The 19,885-nt window shown below is 37.6% G+C and overlaps 3 pseudogenes; all 3 read right to left on the bottom strand.

Moving 5' to 3' along the window:
- Positions 1 to 8,128: 8,128 nt before the first annotated feature.
- LOC109057661 lies at positions 8,129 to 12,216 on the bottom strand (annotated as a pseudogene).
- Positions 12,217 to 13,686: 1,470 nt separating this feature from the next.
- Positions 13,687 to 15,758, bottom strand: LOC122142472 (annotated as a pseudogene).
- Positions 15,759 to 16,766: 1,008 nt separating this feature from the next.
- Positions 16,767 to 18,920, bottom strand: LOC122134160 (annotated as a pseudogene).
- Positions 18,921 to 19,885: the final 965 nt, after the last annotated feature.

The raw sequence follows: 19,885 nt of genomic DNA on the forward strand, positions 1-19,885 counted from the left end.
ACTCTCTAACTAGATATGATTATGTATATGTGTGCTTGTTTATATGATTTATCAGAAGTCGCCGGGAATACAAATTTGTAGAGTGGCATGGATATTACACTGATATATACAAGGGTAAATGCGGGTTATGATGAAATTTCTTGAGTAGTCATAATTCAGGATCGCTTAAAAAAACTCAATTTAATTAAAAATGTAAGTGCATGCAAAAAATGTATTGTGTGGTGGTAGGTGTACAGTAAAAAAAATAAATAATTATACAGCTTTTTGAAAAAGATCAAATATACTACATGATCTTTACAATGTTTACTGTGATGGGTAGGTTTATTGGGATGATACTGTATAAAAATCATTAATATAATGTAAATATGAATATAAAAGGTTCTAAATATAATGTAGAAAATGTGTTGCGACAATTAATGCGAATTGAATTGAATTGTGCCTATGGAAAGTCTGCATAAAACATGTCAATGACATGTCCGGACATGTCGGGGTCCCCAATAGCCCATATTGTTCGGCTTGTTAAATTATGTATATTTTTCCCAATCCTGGTGAAATGTACAACATTTTTATATTTTTAGTGATGACTAAAACTACTGTAAATGTTTTGTTTTATATTGTATGTTTTTCCATGTTTATTAATAGACAACCTTACAAAATAACACGTTATTTACTAGATGTTTTGACAATTTTATTTGCTGCAGTCTATTTAAAAAAATATGTTTTCAAATAATATTTTTAAAGCTGTGTTTTAAAGTAATAAAGCAAGTTGGTAAGGAATGTACCATTATCATGCTCGCTGATGTCTACACTTCCCTCTACGACATCATTTGGGTTTGCGCAGGGGCTTGTACCAAGAATTTTGTCCAGTACATCGTAAGGTGGCCACTTTATATCGGCTGACTGTCCATTAGTTCAAAGTTTGTGTCGTGTGGCCATATATTTCTGGCGCAATTTCTTTACTTTAACCTGGCATTGCAGAGCGGTCCGGTTAAATCCTCTCTCTTTCAGTTTTGCTGAAAATTGCAGAAACACTTTTGAATTTCTGTGGGTTGTTGACAGTTGTTTTTTTAATATAGTCCTCCTTCCAAATTTGTAGATGTGCATCCGTTTCCTTGTCTGTCCATAATATCCCTCTTCTTCCAGCAGCAGCAGTAGCCATGTTGTGAAAACATGAATTTTTAAAGTAAAAAAAAAAGAGAAAAAAGTGACATTTGCCAATTATGGTAACCCATACTCAGAATTGGTGCTCTGTATTTAACCCATCCAAGTGCACACACACAGCAGTGAGTAGTGAACAAACACCCGGAACAGTGGAAAATATATTCAGCGCCCGGAGAGCAACTGGAGGTTCAGTGCCTTGCTCAAGGACACTTCAGCCATGGGTATTGAGGGTGGAAGAGAGCGCAGTTCATTAATTCAATTCAATTCAATTCAATTCAATTCAATAAATTTATTGCCATGTCAACAAGTTGATAGGAATTTGTCTTGGTACAACTCTCAGACATAAATAACCCAAAAGACAAACATCATGAGTACAAAAAAAAACAAAAAAACAGACGATGTTCACCAACAATACCCAGCAACCAGTAAGACATTAGACCAACACCCCGCAGAAAAAAGACAATACCCCCTCGGCAGAGAAAGTGCACAGTGCATACAGTTAATAAAGTGCTGCTAGCAGTCAGTGCAGGTTCAGATATCTGATAGCCAGAGGGTAAGTGCTGTCTCTGAAACGTGATGTAGGGAAGTCTTAATACTCCTATATCTTCTTCCTGATGGAAGGGAGATTAAAGAGATAATGAGCAGAGTGAGAGTGGTCCGCTATGATGTTTTTTAGCCTTTCTGATTATTCTGGTGGAGAAAATGTGAAGAAAGTGAAGGGAGACTACAGCCTATAATTTTTGATGCTCTGCATACTACTCTTTCCATCCTAGTTTTTGTCCTGAGCGTTGTGTGACCGCCGAACCAGACAAGCATGAAAAAAAGTGAGCACGCTTTCAATAGTTGACCTATAAAAGTGGGTCATGACAACTCGGCTGACTCTAAACTTTTTGAGCTGCTGCAGAAAGTGGAGAGTCGCTGGTGAGCTTTACTGATCTTAAAATTAGTGTTGAGCTCCCATGATAAGGATTCCTGGATTGTGGTCCCCAGGAACTGGAAGGAAGTGACCCCTCTCCACCTCCACCCCATTATGGAGAGCGTAGAGAGGGGACTAGGGGGACCCTTCTAAAATCCACAACCAGTTCCTTGGTTTTTGAGATGTTAAGTATCAAGTTATAGCTTTCGCACCATTTCACCAGCCCCTCCACTTCTCTGCGGTAGTCAGACTCATCTCCATTAGTAATAAGACCACCTACAGAGGTATCGTCAGCAAACTTAAACAACAAAACTGAACTGGTGTGTGATTGACAGAATTGTGTGTATAAAGAGTACAGAAGTGGGGAAAGGACGCAGCCCTGAGGAGCGCCAGTGTTCAGAAACTTTGACTGTGAGACGTAATCACCCATTTTAACCACCTGCTTCCTATCGCCTAGAAAGTTAAAAATCCATTTGCAAAGTGATGTACTAACACCTAGCTCCTGTAAAGTGTTAATTAGCTTCACAGGAACAATGGTGTTGAACGCAGAGCTAAAATCCACAAAGAGGACCACGTACATATGTAGATTTTAACTCCAGATGTTGAAGAATAGAATGCAAACAGAGTGAAACTGCATCATCAACACTCCTATTTGCTCTATAAGCAAATTGATGGGGGTCAAGTGAAATACTGGACAGGTGTTTACATATTAAACGCTCAAACACTTTCATAATGACAGAAGTTAAGGCCACAGGCCTATAATCATTCAGACAACGAGATTTGCTATTTTTCTTTGGAACTAGAATGATCACAGCAGATTTAAAACAGGCAGGCACAATACCAAAGTTGAAGAGACCAGTTAAAAAGATGAAAGTGAGACAGATGTGTTAATTGATCAGAAGCACAGTGTCTTAAAGTGGCAGTCATTACACCCGTCAGGGGGCCCGCCCGCCTTCCTGATGTTCTGCTGACGGAGCAAGATTCTTACATCATGCTCAGAGATAGTGGGTGGAGGGACACCCTGCTCTCTGTAGCGGGGGGGGGCCAGGCACCGAGACTTAACCCTGCGACCTTTGGGCCACAGCTGCCTAATGGTTAGAGACGTTTCATGTAACGAGACATGAAAAGACCAAACTAAAGAAAATGCATGAATGGAAAAAAAAAACAAGTGAACCGGGAGGATTTGTGTTCACAATGGCCGTTTTTTAGTGAAAAAAACGTGCAATATCCAAAAGTGAACTGTACTCAGATCACCTCCCGAGGTGGTCTCGATTCCGTTTGCTTCTGAGGGGTATGAGATCATTTGGAGTGTTCACATATGGGCCAAAAATCATGCAAACCATGCTCAGACCCCTGAAAAGGACCAAGTGTGAAAATATCCTAAATTAGTCATAGGCACGTGTTCTTCAGTGACAGTTCTGCGTGAAGCCGTCTACAAAAAAACATTTTTCGGACTGTTCAGGGGGAAAAGGGAAAAGAAAAGACTCATGGCTCCTAAGTGAAAAGTAAGTGAAGTCACATACTTGAAAGGGAATTTTCAAAATGACGCCGGCCCGTGGCATAGGCGACATAGGCAGTTGCCTAGGGCGCAAAATGACTGGGGGGAACCGCACAATTTTATTTTATTTTTTTTGTCGGAAGTGCGCCATCTCGTGACCATTGTGCACTCCTACACCCATATATTAAGCAAAATAATTTCTGACATTTATCATAATTTTAGTACTGATCGATCATCAAACTGATTAAAATAATGTTACAATAAAATAAAATAGACAAATAAAAAAATTATAAGATATGACAACATGTCATGTTGGACTAATTTAAACACTTTCTGCGTCATGACAATTATAATACATCATCATAACGCATTAATTATGCATGGTGCACACAGTTAAAATAGTTTTGCCATTTATGTGCTCTTAAAATACAAGGCCGATGACATTTTTTATTTTATTTTATTTTATTGTTTTGTTTTGTTTTGTTTTTGCACACAAAACGTATTCTCGCTGCTTCATAATATTAAGGTTGAACCGCTGTGGTCACGTTGACTATTTTATCGATGTCTTTACCTTTCTGGACTTTCAAAGATGCAGTGATGTTGCTGCCTATGTGTGGTTCAGAAACCTCTCGTATTTCATCAAAAATATCTTTATCTTTATATAAATATATTTACTATACTATACTATATATTTAATATATTCACAGAACCCCCAACTGCTCCCCGGGTGCGACAGCATAAATGGCTGCCCACTGCTCCAGGTGTGTGTTCACAGTGTGTGTGTGTTCACTGCTGTGTGTGTGCACTTTGGATGGGTTAAAAGCAGAGCATGAATTCCAAGTATTGGTCACCATACTTGGCTGTATGTCACGTCACTTTCACTTCTTTTTGTGTTCCGAAAATGATCTTACATGTTTGGAACGACACAAGGGTGAGTAATTATTGACAGAAATTTCATTTTTGGGTGAACTAACCCTTTAAGTCATGAATTTGTATAGCAGCTCTCTGATAAAACTACTTGGAGGGGGTGATATTACCAAAATCTTTACCACAATATGAGACATTTTTAACCACAGTAAGGACAGGCATTTCAATGTAGTAATTAAGTCAGACGTTACTCATTGAACTTAAAGCCATATCCTGTATTTCTCAACATCTCTGCTTAAATAACTGCTAATTAAATGTGGAAATGTTAAAACCCACATCAGACTATTTGACAGCTGGCTATTTTACCAGTGGTATCTTCATTAATACTTTTGAAAATTGCTTAAAAGGATAGTTCACCCAAAAATGAAAATTCTGTGATCATTTACTCCCCCTGAAGTTGTTCCAAACCTGTATGAATTTCTTTGTTCTGCTGAACACAAAGGAAGATATTTGGAAGAATGTCAGTAACCAAACAGATCTTGCCCCCCATTGACTACCATAGGCAGTTCAAGTTGGATAGAAAGACCTTTGGCATGTACTTTGTAACCTTTTTTTAAAAGAATTGTTTACATGCACAAACAGCTATAATATTACTACCTAAAGGAAAAGGAAAATCCAAAGAAGGATAATATAGGCCCATTAAATTACACTGCTCTGTACATAAACTCTTTCCTTCAGGAATTCTGTTTGTTATCCACATGTGTCATGACTAATGGTCATTCATCACTTTTAGAGTTAACCTGCTTTAATTCACTACAACACTGCTTCAGTTTTACTTTTATACAGTGTAACACTGCTGTTTTTTTTTTCTGTGATTCTTTTGTAAACATATATTGAATCCCTGGAATGTTTATCATATATGCCAACTAAAGTTTATTTATTCTTTCAAGGTTGGTACTTATATGGTGCACTGCCTCAACAACGAGACAAGCCAGGATCTACATGTCTTGGTGCTTGGAGACAAAGAAAATTCTTCCCAAGTTTTCTTAAGTTAAAAATGGAGAGGCAGTTGAAAAGAAGAACTTACTTCAACCAGTGAATGAATGCTTCAAAATGTTCTACATCTATGACATAAACTACCCAAAGCCCTCTGCTCCCATTTGGGAGTTCTTGTATCATGCAGTCTATAATATTCCTGGAGGAGTTCCTTCTACACATTGCTGCCTCCTAAAAAACTTTGTATTCCGTGTTACTGGTCATCAGTACATCCAGTAGCCAAAACACAGGGTTAGTTCACCCAAAAAATGAAAATTCTGTCATTAATTACTCACCCTCATGTTGTTCCAAACCTGTAAAGCCTGGCTCACACTACATTATTTTTAGCCCGATTTAGCCCCGATTTCCCCCTCCCGAGAATTGGAGCAAACATCTTGTCGAGCACCTCGATCTGTCCCGATGTTCGGCGCGGATTATTTGGTAGTGTGAGGCGTTCACCGATCAAATCTTGCACCTCCCGATCTGCTCGCACACAAATCGGGGCAGCCCCGATTATTGTTAAACATGTTTGATATTTAGGATTTAAATCGGGATGATAATGGCTATATGATGACGTCAGTACTTTCACAGCCAATGCGCAAAACACGCAAAATGTCCGAGCAGGACAGAGGTGAGATGTACGGCTTGGTTGGATAGTTTTGTAGTAAAACGACTGTCTGTATAATGTGTCGAAAACGCATCACAACCGTAAGGAGAAAGAGAAGTGCTGGAGTGAAATCACCTCAGTTTTGAATGCACCGGGGGAGTGCAGTAAGCTACTAGCACGCAAAAAAAAGTGACGATCTGCTGTGTGAGATCATGTGAGACACTCCCTCTAGCATGATAATCTTAATTATATCTTGCAGTGTGTGATGAGCCACGATGTTCAAATCTTGTAGTGTGTGCATGTTTAATATTTGAGGGAAGATAATCTGCAATAATCTCCTTATGTGTGTGCTGCAACCAGATTTCAAAATCGGTTATGATTTTAAAACTCCTGTAGTGTGAGCTCGGCTGAAGACCTCCGTTTATCTGCGGAACACAAATCAAGATATATTTTTGATGCATTCGTACAGCTCTCTGACCCTCCATAGACAGCAAGGGTACTATGATCAACTTGCCCATGAGTTGTGCTGGACCCTGAGCCGCTGAAGCTGTCCTGAGGCACTAGAGAGGAAAAGGAGGGGTTCCATTCTCGCCTCAGCTGGAACGCCCCAAAAAACAACTTGCTTTCACTCCTCACCTCTTCGAACACCTCTGAGAGACGGAGTCTCATTTTCAGCGGGTCATGTCCTGCAGGGGAAGCACGTACCCGATTTTACTGCTGGGGGCAGGAACAACTTTCTTTCTTTCAACTTTACCTAAATTTCTGAAGGGCGCGAGGAGACTGAATCCACCTCGCCCTCAGACAATGCCGTGTTGGGACTTATCCATGGTCCTGAGGACCCTGAAAAGGCCCCTGTTTGAGCCGCTCAGTTCAGCTGACTTGTGGCCCTTATCGCTTAAAACGGCCCTTCTCCATGCTTTGGCGTTGGTTAAGCAAGTGGGTGACTTGCAAGCGCTGTCAATGATAATTTTCACTACAAATTTATGTTTAACTTTATACTTTACACCATATATATTAAAATTAATCTAAAACTCTGATGATAGATTTCTTTCCAGTTGGCAATTCATCCTAAAGGTACTGTTTTGTGACTGTTTATAGATTTATCAATGATTAATTAAACAACAATCTAAAAGTAAAATTACTTTGTATTATAAGTTGCTTTGTGTTTATTTAGATATTTGCTTAAAGAAGTGAAAATAAGTTCATAAAGAGAAAACCAAGAAGAATTAAAATTATAGGTTTGTTGTGTTAAGATGTACATTGTAGTTGGTGAAGAAATCACTGTAACAAGTTGACACCTTTTTTATTATTTTGATTCCAAAAACATTTTTAGTAGAAAATTAATTTAACCACAAGTTATCAAAAATCGCATTTTCACAAACAGCCGTCAGCTTTGCCTCGCCGATGTGTTACATTTGACGACTGCAGTTGGCGGAAAATGAAAGAAAAACACAGTAGTTAAAATATTTCATATTCACAGATGCAAATTTAGTAGCCTACTTATGAAGGTCTGTGCGTTTCTCATTTAGAGCAAATTCAAGCAGGATATGTCGAACCTATGAGCCATACAACTGTATTTGCGTTTGTATGGAGATTAATGGTTTCAGTTCAGTAAGGTCCGAGTTTATTGGAGGGAACTGAAATCCTCCCAAAAATGAGTTCATTCATTCAAAACAAAACTATTAACTGCACCAAAACAATAACATTAATTAAAAGACCTAAAACCTAAGTTCAAATATGTAAAGAAAAAAAACAAAACACAAAAAATTTATGATTTATAGCTATGTTTTATTAAAATGTATACATCGTAGTTGGTGGAGAAGACACTGTAACAAGCTGAAACTTTTTTATTATTATTTAAAAACACTTTTAGAAGGTACAAGCAGACTTTCACTGATGCTTTGTCATTTACAAAATACATTTACTTCACACTCATTTTTAAGGTTTTTTTATTTTCATTATTTTAATTCAAACAGTGATTCATGATTAAACTTAACCTTAACCTTGAACCTAAAAAATCTAAATGATTCCTAAAGCCTCAAACTACACTTTTGTTCTTTTATTTTGATATTTCTTTGGCTGGCTGCTGCCTTTAAAAGTGATCAAGCAAGCATATGACAAAAAAATAGACGCAACTTCTGTCTCAGAGGTAAATACTGATGCGTTCTTGTGCCAGGCGCAGTCTCTCCATGCGTTGGTGTAAGTCTGCTCTCTTCCCGTCCAGCTTCTGTGTCCTCCATGAGCATCTTCACAACATCAGCTCCATCCCGCAGGTCCATAGCATGAGCCCGCAGCATCACAGCAGCTTCCTTCAGTATGAACAGCAGGATCACCATGGGAATGTAGTCGGCCAGACGCTGATACACTATCTGAAAGATTGAGAGAACATGTGGGAGGTTTTCAGTGCATTCAATACCAAAAACACAAGCAGTTAACATTAAAATCATGGACTGATTTAAACCTCGTAGTAGATGATCAGTTTATCAGGCGTCAAGCTCCTGGTGTCAAAAAACAGCACAGTTGTGAGGTGAGGTTGCGTTCTCTCCTGTATCCAAACTAATGGACTCATACTCCTGTCGCTTTTCCACAAACTTGAAGTCAACAATTTTCTGGGTAAAAATGGGATCCTGCGTGTACACAAGTTTCTCCATGTTAAATGTACTCATGGATCCTCTTCTCCACCTTGCTTTCTTGCTTTGTTTGAATGTCGTCAATATGGTTCTAGGGGATTGAACACCAGAAATGTAATGAAATGTAAAATAAAATGTAGACTTTATTGTCTATTTAATGTAATCAACAGTTGTCAATTTAACCTACCAGTATCATGTGTCTCAGATGAGGGTAGTTTGGGAAACACAGCTCACACATGACCCTGAAACTCCTTCTCCCAATACCTAAGATATTAAATGAAAACTGTAATTATTAATCATGTCAAATGTAATCCACATATATTGTTAAATACAAGCTAAATTCCAATATCAACCTCGGATGAGCTTCAAAGTATCCAAGGCAGGTTGTCTAAGGTCTCCAACATGTTTCTTCACCATTGATTCATACACACAGTAGTCACTGAAGGTCACCAGTTCTCTTCCACGATGGGCCTCGTCATATTTTTCTGTCATCTGTTTTACGGACTCTCTGACTGAAATCAAATAATGCTACAATAGTCATCTCAAATTATAAGGTTACAAGTGAATAGTGACAGTTTTGTATGTAAAAATAAAGCAGTCATCACCCTGCTTGTTCCAGAAAAGCTGTATGTCTTTGTATTGGTGGAGGAGAATATCTAGTGACTCTTTCTGCAGGTATAACATTATTCCAGTAAGTGGCTTTATGAGTGAATCAACTCAACCGATTCAAAATGAATCATTCTGGAACGAACATTACTAATGTGTGTTGCTAAGAGACGTAGCGGTTATTCATTGCCAGGGGTAATGTTTGGCCAGTAACTGGCAATATTATACCAAATATATAAGTTAGGCTACTCAATATTTACTTTTTGCTCATTGGACTGTTGTAAAAAGCAATTTCTTGCTCGCAATTATATTGTTGGTATAAATGTATCAACAACAGCCTTGTTGGCGCTTAATTATGCAGGTTTGAAACGACTAAATGATGACAGAATGTCATACAGATGAACTGCACCTGTGTAGTGTATTGTACATTGCGTCCAATCATACTAAGATTGTTATGTATCAATATTACGTACATGATGCTTTGGAGCTACTCAGATGACATTCCCATTGCTTGAACACTGGTCGAAGATACGAATAGAGGTTCCCATCGTCTGATTCTCCTGTTCTACACAAAACTCGCTTATCTGGTCACTGAACTCCAAGATTTTCTACACATACGGCAAAAGTAAGTTCAAGTGTGTACATTTCAGTCAGGCTAGTTTCAGATACTGGGCAATACAAGTAATGAAGCTTGCCCTTACTGTACCTTGCTGAGATAAGGCCCCATTCGCTCAGGTTCTAAAGGAGGACCATCAGCATAATTCTTAAGCTCAAAACCTCGCCGCAGACAAGTGGATATGAATTCGATCTCTTAGAGATGGAAGTGAGACTGTGAGATAAGGAATAACTCCCTGAGTTCAGTGTTTAGAGTCAGTTTTGGGATATTTCATCATTTTTACACTTGCCTTGATATGTTCGACCAGCTCTTTAGTGAGTCTGGTGGAAAGGCAGGGTATTGTGGCCCTCTGCTCCTCAAGAAGATGACTGGTGGAGACAAGAGCACTCTTAAATGTCTTCGAACTTTACATAAATTGAATATGTATAATTTATACTAATTCAATACCTGAAGTGTGTGTTTTTGGCGAAAAACTCCTTTTCCTGTCTTGTGGCTTCAGCCAGAGAAACGTTTTCATTGATGTCACTCTGGCCTCTGCATCGGACAATAGTGTAGCCCTTTTTGAGAGGAACAACTTTACCCTGCAGTACTTGTAAGATATCGGCCTCTGCTCCTTTATCTACCAGGTCTGGCTTTGTCAGTATTGCTGAAGCAATAAAAAAGTTTTTGAATAGATATGAATGAAATTGCTCTGCACACTCTAACGTGAAAATTAAACTGTAGTTCATATGAAAAGTTATACCTAAAGTCCTTAAGCCATCAGGATCAACACCATCAACCATAATAACTTCCTCAGTAGTCGCGATGTCGACATTGCAGGGAACAACAACCAAATTAATGGTTTCTTTTTTGGAAACGAATTTCAATATCAGGCGTCGAATCTGGAATTAATAAGGCAGTGATTACATATTTTAAACTGTAGCATGCTACATTATTATGCACGTGACATCACGTTCCAGGTTTAATTCAAGTGCCATCCAGATATCAACTTGAAAGTGTAAATCTATTATTTTATATTACATTTTATTAAATCCTTTCTTAAATGTTATTTAAAAATTTCAAATTGAATTACATAATTATTTTGCTATTCAGTTTTGTGTAAACAATTTATTTTGCTTTTGCAGAATTTGCACAGAAAGGAACTGAATGCATAAATATATGGGATTATTCACAATTATTAATTCATTGTTTTCTTCTCACCTGGTCTCCAATGTCTTCCGGTTGTCCTTTCACAGGTACTCTTGTTATTCCAGGCAGATCGATCAGCGTGAGGTCGCACACATCAGGCGATCTGATCTCCCTGATGAGATCTTCGCAGATTCCTACTCCATCTCCAGCAAGCATATTCTGTGCTGTAAAAGACAAACACTACATAATTACTCAACCTTCATTTATCAAGTAATAATGTAACTAATAAGAACTTGTAGAACTGTCATTGTATATCCTGTTATGTATTATAACTTAGTAATGATATTTAGCTTTATATACAGCCTCACCCCTTCTGACGTAACTTTCAACTTGTGCAGGATCATGAAACGTCTCACGCACTTCATTGTAGGAGATTGTGGCGGCCCAGCTGCTCCCATTATTACTTTTTCTGAGTTTAAGCTCCAGTGGACAGCGGGTGACAATACCTGAATGGACCATATTAAAATACATATATATGTTTGTATATATAAATGAATAATGTATTGTAGGTGTACAAACGTACCACTCCCACGAGGTAAAGCGACTTCCTGATAGCGCCTCTAATACAGAGCTTTTCCCTGAGCTCTGGTCTCCCACCACTGCAATGGATGGCAATGCAAGTTCCTTCTCAATGCCGATTCGCCTCATGAAGTCTATCATCGCAATATAGGGCCGAACCTGTGCCTCCCACTGCTGCAGAAATATTCCACTGTTCTCGGGACTTAAAAAACACACATTCAACAATTAGACTGCATTTCTATAAAATGAGAAGTGTGATGATTTGTAGGTAATTTTATCTGTGATTTATCAGTTTAAGTGCAGAATAGGCCTATATGTTTTACTAAATAAATAAATAAATCAAGGTTTTCCTTACCCATTTTCATCTGAAGAATCGAAATCCAGTATTTCTGGTGAGCTGTCCATGACTGAAAGGAAATAAATTTCACAGAATGATCCTTAATTTGTTAGTATATAAAAAGTTAATATATATAAAGTGATTTCTTTTAGAATGTTTAGATGAGAACTAAAGATTTGCGTAAAATATGTCGGAATTAATTCAAGCTTGCTGTGAAATCCTCAGACGACAGAACTTCTGGCAAATAAGTGTCAAATGCATACTGTGAACCTTATATAGGTTTTATATTGCTTGTGGTTTTTTGGGGGGGTTAGGGGGTCAGACAACAATACTTAACCATAAGCAGAAATCAGCTTTACAAAAAGGAAGTAGTCAGCACTTGAGCAGAATAGAACAGAACAGAATGCAAATATACTGTAATTTTGGCAGATTTTTTATGGGAAGTAGCCAATTTGTATGCCTACTACACATGAGCATTTCATTTTGTTGGTGTTTTATTATTTTATAACACTTATATCACACTTGGAAAATAATAATTCTCTTAAATTCCATTTTAACAGTTTAACAGAACCAGATTCCACCATGTGTAAATTAATTAAATATAATCACTGTCCTGTATATTTAATGTATGATAATATTTAGGGGACCTGAATGAGGAAGCAGTGACCACAAAGCTGACTTGCAAAGTCTAAAAAAATATTAGCATTTGATGTTTAATACAAACCTGCAATGCAGTTTTGGGAAATCATTTGCATAATGGGAAAAAAAACTCCCTTGGTTTATGGGCTGCAGCACAAGTTATAATATAATATATAATTTATTATAAAAATATTGCAGATCTACAACCTCAACATACTATTTAAAAGTTTTTTCTCCATTGTATGACTACTTGTGACTTTAACTTAAGCACCTCATGTTTAGAACACTGTGTAAGCAAAAAACATGCACAACAAAAACGTTTTTATTGTTGTTGTTGTTGTTAATAGTGTAAAAATATATAAAGCACGGCTCACATGGATGTCATTTTTAAAACAAGCAGCTTTCTGCTGGTCAGTTCTCCAAATCTGCATGATAAACTTGAACAAAATTTGCATGAAATATTTCACAATCATGTGGATTCCTATCGAAATTACCATATTTCACCGTTAGCGGTAAATGTGACTGCACCTTTTCATTTCTGTGCTAATAATGAGTCCCTTCATGAGCCTTTTGCATTTACAGTAAACTCATTTCATAGTTCCTATGTGTATATGTATATAATATTAAGTATGTTAATATAATATTGTGTTAAGCAGACTAACACTACAGAGTGGAGTTATGATAAATCAGATATTCAATTAGTTTTAAAACAAAAAGTAATTGTCTACGAATAAAATAACTTGGGAAAAAAAAACTTTTCTCTTGGTCATCCATAAAAAGAAACAAGAGTGAGTCTAATGATTTTGAAGCACTAAATAAATATGAAAGACAAAAGACTGAAACAATAACTTTAATCTGAATGCATCAAAGGACCTGAAAATAAGGGGGAATAAATTTAACATGAATTATCCATTATGTATTGTACTGAACTACAATGAACTCTACAGCTCTGAACACATTTTCCTCTCCTCAGAGAACTGTGTCTTGAGAGGGGCAACTTAACCTTGAAACACGTTCATTTAAGTACGTTATTATTTTAAATAACAAGCAACACTGACAGTTTTTCAGTGATTTCAAAATCTCTCGATTAGTTTTTCGAACAAAAATATTAATCTTTTTCTGTCTTCGGCATATGGGGAGTGTGGTTCAGTGTGTCCCGTGCCGTTTGTCCCAAGAGCCATGGCGGTGAAAGTCTCTCTGTCTCTTTCAAGGGCCGCTCTGTCCCGCTCCAGTCTTGCTCTGTCCTGTTCCAGCGAGGCTCTTTCCCGGTCAATCGCTGCTCGGTCCTTTTCCAGCTGCGCTCTGTCTCTCTCCAACGCCGTTTTCTCCCTCTCTGCGACGGCCTTCTCGCGCTCCAGCAGCACTCGCTCTCGGTCCAGGTCTGCGTGCTCCTTCTCCAGCAGCTGTCGCTCTCGTTTGAGTTTGGCTCTTTCGAGGCAGCTCATCTGAGTCTCTGGAGGGCTTTTTTTCCATGGGTCGGTCCCTCTCACGCTTCCTGCTGTTTCTGATGATGGTCCTCCATCAGCTACCGTCGTTTGAGTATTGACCTCGATTACTGATTGTGTCAGTAAATTCCAGAATATCACTCCCCATTTCTACTTGATACATCTTCTTGCTGGGCTGGGCTGCACATTCGGACTCAATCGGCCAGGTTGGTCAGTAAGGTCGGTTTAGGAGGGTCGGCGTCAGTGGGATCGCCATCTATGGCCTTCTCCATGAGTCTGAACCACCGCCAGGATTCTGGTTTAACTGTTTCAACGTCCTTCGCGAGAGCTTTTAAAACCTAGGAGTGAAAGGTAGAGAAAACTACATCAGGAGAATTCCATGTATACATGTTTATTTTCAAAGAAGATTTTTATATTTTCTGAAGAACATAAAGCATGGTGTGCAGCTAAACAAGTAAATAATTATAACTAAATCTAAAGACAGATTCTATGTGTCCATCTTACCTTGTATTTGCATTTTAAATTCTCCCACTTTCGTTTTGCTCTTTGAGAAGTAATATTTCCATCCAGGTTGGATTTTGTCTCTTGTATGAATAGCCTACAAACACACACACACACACACACACACACACACACTTTGTGACTTTCTCATTATTTTTTTATTTATTTTATTAAAGTTTTTAAGTGGGTATAAAACACAGAATTAAATTTATCTAAATATAACTAAACAGTAACCAAATATGTTAAAAATTATATTTTTAAATATTACATTTTATACATTATTATAAAATATTATTATACAAACATATAAAAAAAAATTAGATAAATATACTAATAAATTATAAAGCCAATAATTAAAATAGTAATATAAATAGATACCAACATTTTTATTGATAATTTTACATAGTATAAATGGATTCTCACATATGAATCATCTGTCATTGTATATTAGAAAAGGGGTATGCATAAATGGGGGTCCCTGATTGAAAACCCCTTCATTATGAGTAAAACAATAGCAACAATGCATAGACAATTGGATACGCATGCACGACATGTACTGCAGATGTAAAATGCATCACATATTGCATATGAATCACAATGAGTACATACTCCCAGCCATTTCTGCATGTGTTCCTCCAGCCTGAGAATAAATAGCCGTGGGCCATGCGCCACCTGATCAGCGCCTCAGTGTCCTTGTGAGACCCTGAAACAGAACAGCGGTGCAGACGGACAGTGCGGCGTGAGTTCACTGTAGCTCTGGTGCTGCTGTAACGTGATTTTATACATGCAAAACAAACCGCCCAGTCAAGCCTCACCATAAACACTGACAACTGTCAGTCTGGAATAATAGGAATAAATCCGTATTTATTAACCGAAAGCAGCTGCACATACCAAGTGCATTAACCCGGTTTTAAATCCACCGTGAATTATATCTAACTCATAAAAGAGAGTTAAGGTAATGTGCGAAAGTTTTGCATGCGTGCACACAGTGCAGCTGTACACAATGACACTCACACTGTTGAGATGGTTGCGCCATTTCTTACAGGGAGAGAGGCGGCCAAACTCCTCTTATGTGACATACAGTAATACCATGAATATTATTGTTATCTTTCACTTCTTCAACAACCGTTTGCATCTCTATTGCGGACAGCACTTCTTCACAGCTTTTCCAGTTTTTAACAGACGGACCAGTGATATTAGATCATTGCCCTCTAGCTGTCAGGAGAAAAACAACTCTCAGGTTTTCATACAGTCTATGGGTATACTGCATAAAAACGATCTCACTAAAATAAGCATCAATTCATTTTCATCTTTAGTTATAGATTATATCTACAAGTTCTATAAGAAATCGAGTCATTAAAAATACTGAAACCTCTAATCCACAGCAGGGTTATTATTGCCATCTAAAACAAACAAAAGTATTTTGAAATAAAGCTGAAATAAAATGCAACACAAACATTAAATTAAAAATGTAAACTAAATGAAAATAAAATTACTGGAAATAAATTTAAGAAAAAAAAAAATTAAAGATCACAAAAGCACATAAAATTACTACAAATTAAACTAAAATGATCATGAGAGCTGAAAATAAAAGATAATATAGCATATAAATAATGCTAAAATAACGGTGATCAAAGGTTTTTCTAAACATTCTTTTTTGAATTACACCCATTTAAAAATTGATTTCGTTACAAATCTGTATCTGCAATATTTATTGCTTATTTATTATACACTGTACAAATATATGTTAATAATATACATTATTTTATTTGTTTTGTAAACAAAAGTGAAGTTTCTCTGGTGTATATTTGTTGTCAGTGTGGGGTTTATTTGTTTTAACCACAAAGCTAAAACATGTATAGATATAAACCATAAAGTCTTGACTACAAAAAGAAGCAAAATGAATGACTACAAGAAAGATACTGTTTGTTGAACACACATTACCCTCTGTGACTCAATATGGGGTAAGTTGTCATTAAACAGAATTTTACTTTTCAGCAAAGTTGAATTTTCTGATTCTGAATGACAGAAAGGTGGACCATGAATCTTGTTTGACATTTATTGTGCCGGCACAAATGGTACACTTTACTTACAGACACTATTATTGTACCATCATTTCCGTAATAAAGCATCACACTCCATGTTTCTTTCAACATTTTACAAATCAAGTAAACAAATCTCAAAAATATCTTAGTTTTAGGGGCCCTTGTGCACTCTCTTAATGTACGTGGAGTCCCTTATAGACTGTGTGCATTTGACAAATGCATTCAATTTTGGATTGAAAAATACCACCAAAAAAAAAAAAAAGTTTGATAATTTTTAATATAAGCTAAATTTTAACATTTAAATATATCTTCAGACAACAACCCAAGGATTGTTCAGACAATCTCATTAACTCACTGCAGTATGTTTTTCCCTGAGGTTTGCCCTCTTCTCAGACCTGCTTCAGATTTTTTCGATCACCCTTTCTAGTAAGAATATTAATCTTTCTCTGTTCTTTTCATGTGGACAGTCCAGCCTGTTGCATCCAGAAATGCTTTTCACGTGATTCGTGATATGCGCCGACCTTCGGTCTCTTTCAAGGGGCCACTCTGTCCCTCGCCAAAGCTTCTCTGTCTTTCTGCAGTCGGGCTCTGTCCTGTTCCAAAGACGCCTTGTCTCTGTTAACCGCAGCTTTGTCCTTCTCTACCTGTGCTCTGTCCCGCTGAAGCACCGCTCTTTCCCGATCAGCAAGGGCCCTTTCCCGCTCTAGAAGGGCTTTTTCCTCTTCTCTGTCCAGGCCTCCGAGCTCCTTTTCTAGAAGCTGTCTTTCTCTTTGAAGTTTGGTTCTCATGATGTCCAACGAGTGACTTTGTGTGTCGTCTGCTTGCCTTTTGGTCTTCCCCGCTTAACCAGATCCAGTCTGGAGGCTGGCGGCACATTCCCCGAAGCTCCTTCCTCTTCCAGGAATTCCAGTATTTCCCCTCCGACTTTAATCTGGCGTAGCCTCTTACTAGGATGAGGTGCATTATCACTGTTAGCTTCTGATGTGATCACTTTGCTGGCTGATCTTTTCATCGAACTCTTCACCCACAGAGCATCATCCATGAGATTAAACCATTTCCAACAGGTGGGGTTCTTCTCCACACCGGCTGGAGGATATTTTGCATCCTTGAAAGTGTAAAATGCATTAAATTGTTGAATGTGTTCTGTGAAAGTTGGCATTTTAAAAAAACACAACTACAATTGAGACCAACCTTATATCTTGCCTTCAGGTTTTCCCACTTTTTGGCAATCTGCTCAGTTGTCATCTTTTTCCTCAAGCCCCATTTCTCTGAGTATTGCACTGCAAAAAAAAAAAAAAATAAAATAAAATAAGCAAAATGATAACTTTGAATCTGAACACAGGTTGTGAGAAATCAATGCAAATTTTAAGATTACACATCTCACCTCCAGGCTGTTTTAGACGAATTTTTCCTCCCGTCAAAAAGCGCTGAGTTGCTCGACCGCAGCTGTATCAGTTTTGTGATATCCTCAGTAGACACTAGTGCACATAACACAGCCAGTTAGTTAGCTTAATGCACACATTACTAATTAGTTTCGCGCAAAAACGAACGACTTACTTTTATAAATGTGTTTAGAGCTGGTCGACGCCGAATCCATATTTTATATCACTTCGGAAAACAGATTTCTAGGGCCCTTAATAGTGCACGATGGCAGTGTGATTCTGTTATCATACCCTCCCTGGAAAAATGGCGCCGTACGAGAACAGCCTGGATAGGCTGCCTACTAAGTGCATGCCCTTATTTTGAAGGAGTGCGTCCTTAAAATGCATATTTCTTGAAATACAAATTTGGTTTGACTTACACAGAATTATTAAGTGTGATTGGAATATTAAACTCAAACGCATTTACGAGATATTTTTTATGGCTACTGACTAGGCTGAAAGACCAAACCAAAGAAGGGTAATTAGCATTAAATTGGGGCGTGGCTTATTAGACCGATGGGTGTCTCTAATAAGTACAATAATAAGTTTTAGCTTTATTAAAATCGCTGAGTATCGTTATTATTTTTGAATTATTTTCCAGATCTAGATTAAAGAATCATAGTATTCAAAAACAACTGTAATTGGTCTATCCCGAACAGCGCTGAGAAAAATAACAGTCTCCGCGAGACAAAGTGATCACGTGACAGATGTTACTTTTCTCAGCGCTTATCAGAATTGAACAATCAGAGTCGTTTGTGATTACTAGATGAGGATTTTTAAAAATCGTTTATAAGCGAGATCGCGGCTTCGTTTTCCATCTAAGTGTTAACAAGTTAAGAGATTTAAACAGTTATTTTTAGTGTACAAATGTATCCAATTAAAACGTCCTGAAATTTGAATACACTAAGTAGCACTGCGCCACCTGGAGGAAGACAACTTTTGTTTTATTGAAATCATTGAAGCAAATATTGAAACAAACCAACATTTTCCACCCATCGGTAACGATGAGAAAATAGAAGTCTAAGCCGACAAACATAGTGTAACTATATTAGAAGAGGTATTAGGTTGTGTTTAGTTATATGGATATTTTGGTGTATGAAAAGAATATGCCCAATGAAGACATACTTGTCACAAACTCAGAGGCAGTTTCGTGACTACTTGATTTACTAAGGCCTATATAGCCTATTCATCATATAATACAATACTCTTAGATGCAAATAAACAGCTGCTTTTTTGTCCTACCCAGATCTTTGAAAGATGTTTGAAATCACAACTAATGCACTTGACCTTTACAAGCCTCTGCTAAACTATTAATAATAGAGGGGGGCTCCTTCCCTAATGAAGAAACAGTCAACAAGTCCTGTCAGGATGAAGTGTCAACATACGATTCATCAACTAATTGGATGACAGAGAGGTGCCCCAGTTAATGTTCAGGGCTGCGTTTCTCAAAAGCATTGTGAGATTTTGTGAGATTTACTTAAGCTTACGATGCTTTTTGGAAACGGAGCCCAAGTCTGGCAAGCAGTTATTGCATAAAACTGTCAGATGCATTTTAAAAAGCTGGAAAGTTTGGAGGAAGTATGGCCTCTGTGTCAGAAAAAAAGAGGAGCAGTTGTGGGTTCTGCGCTTTGCTCAAGGGTCTCACCTCAGTTGTGGTACTGAAAGTGGAAGGGTTTTTTTTCCTTTTGTTTTTTTGCAGTGCAGACAAACAAATAGAATTTTTTGATTTTTTTTTACAATAATGAGTTTCCTAAAACTTTTAAAACATCTACAACATCTTTCTGTTCTATAAACTTCAATAAATCTATAGTACATGTTCCATCTGTGTGCTTTGTCATAAACTTTTAAAAACAA

This window comes from Cyprinus carpio, chromosome B25, assembly GCF_018340385.1.
Source record: "Cyprinus carpio isolate SPL01 chromosome B25, ASM1834038v1, whole genome shotgun sequence".
Taxonomy (NCBI): domain Eukaryota; kingdom Metazoa; phylum Chordata; class Actinopteri; order Cypriniformes; family Cyprinidae; genus Cyprinus; species Cyprinus carpio.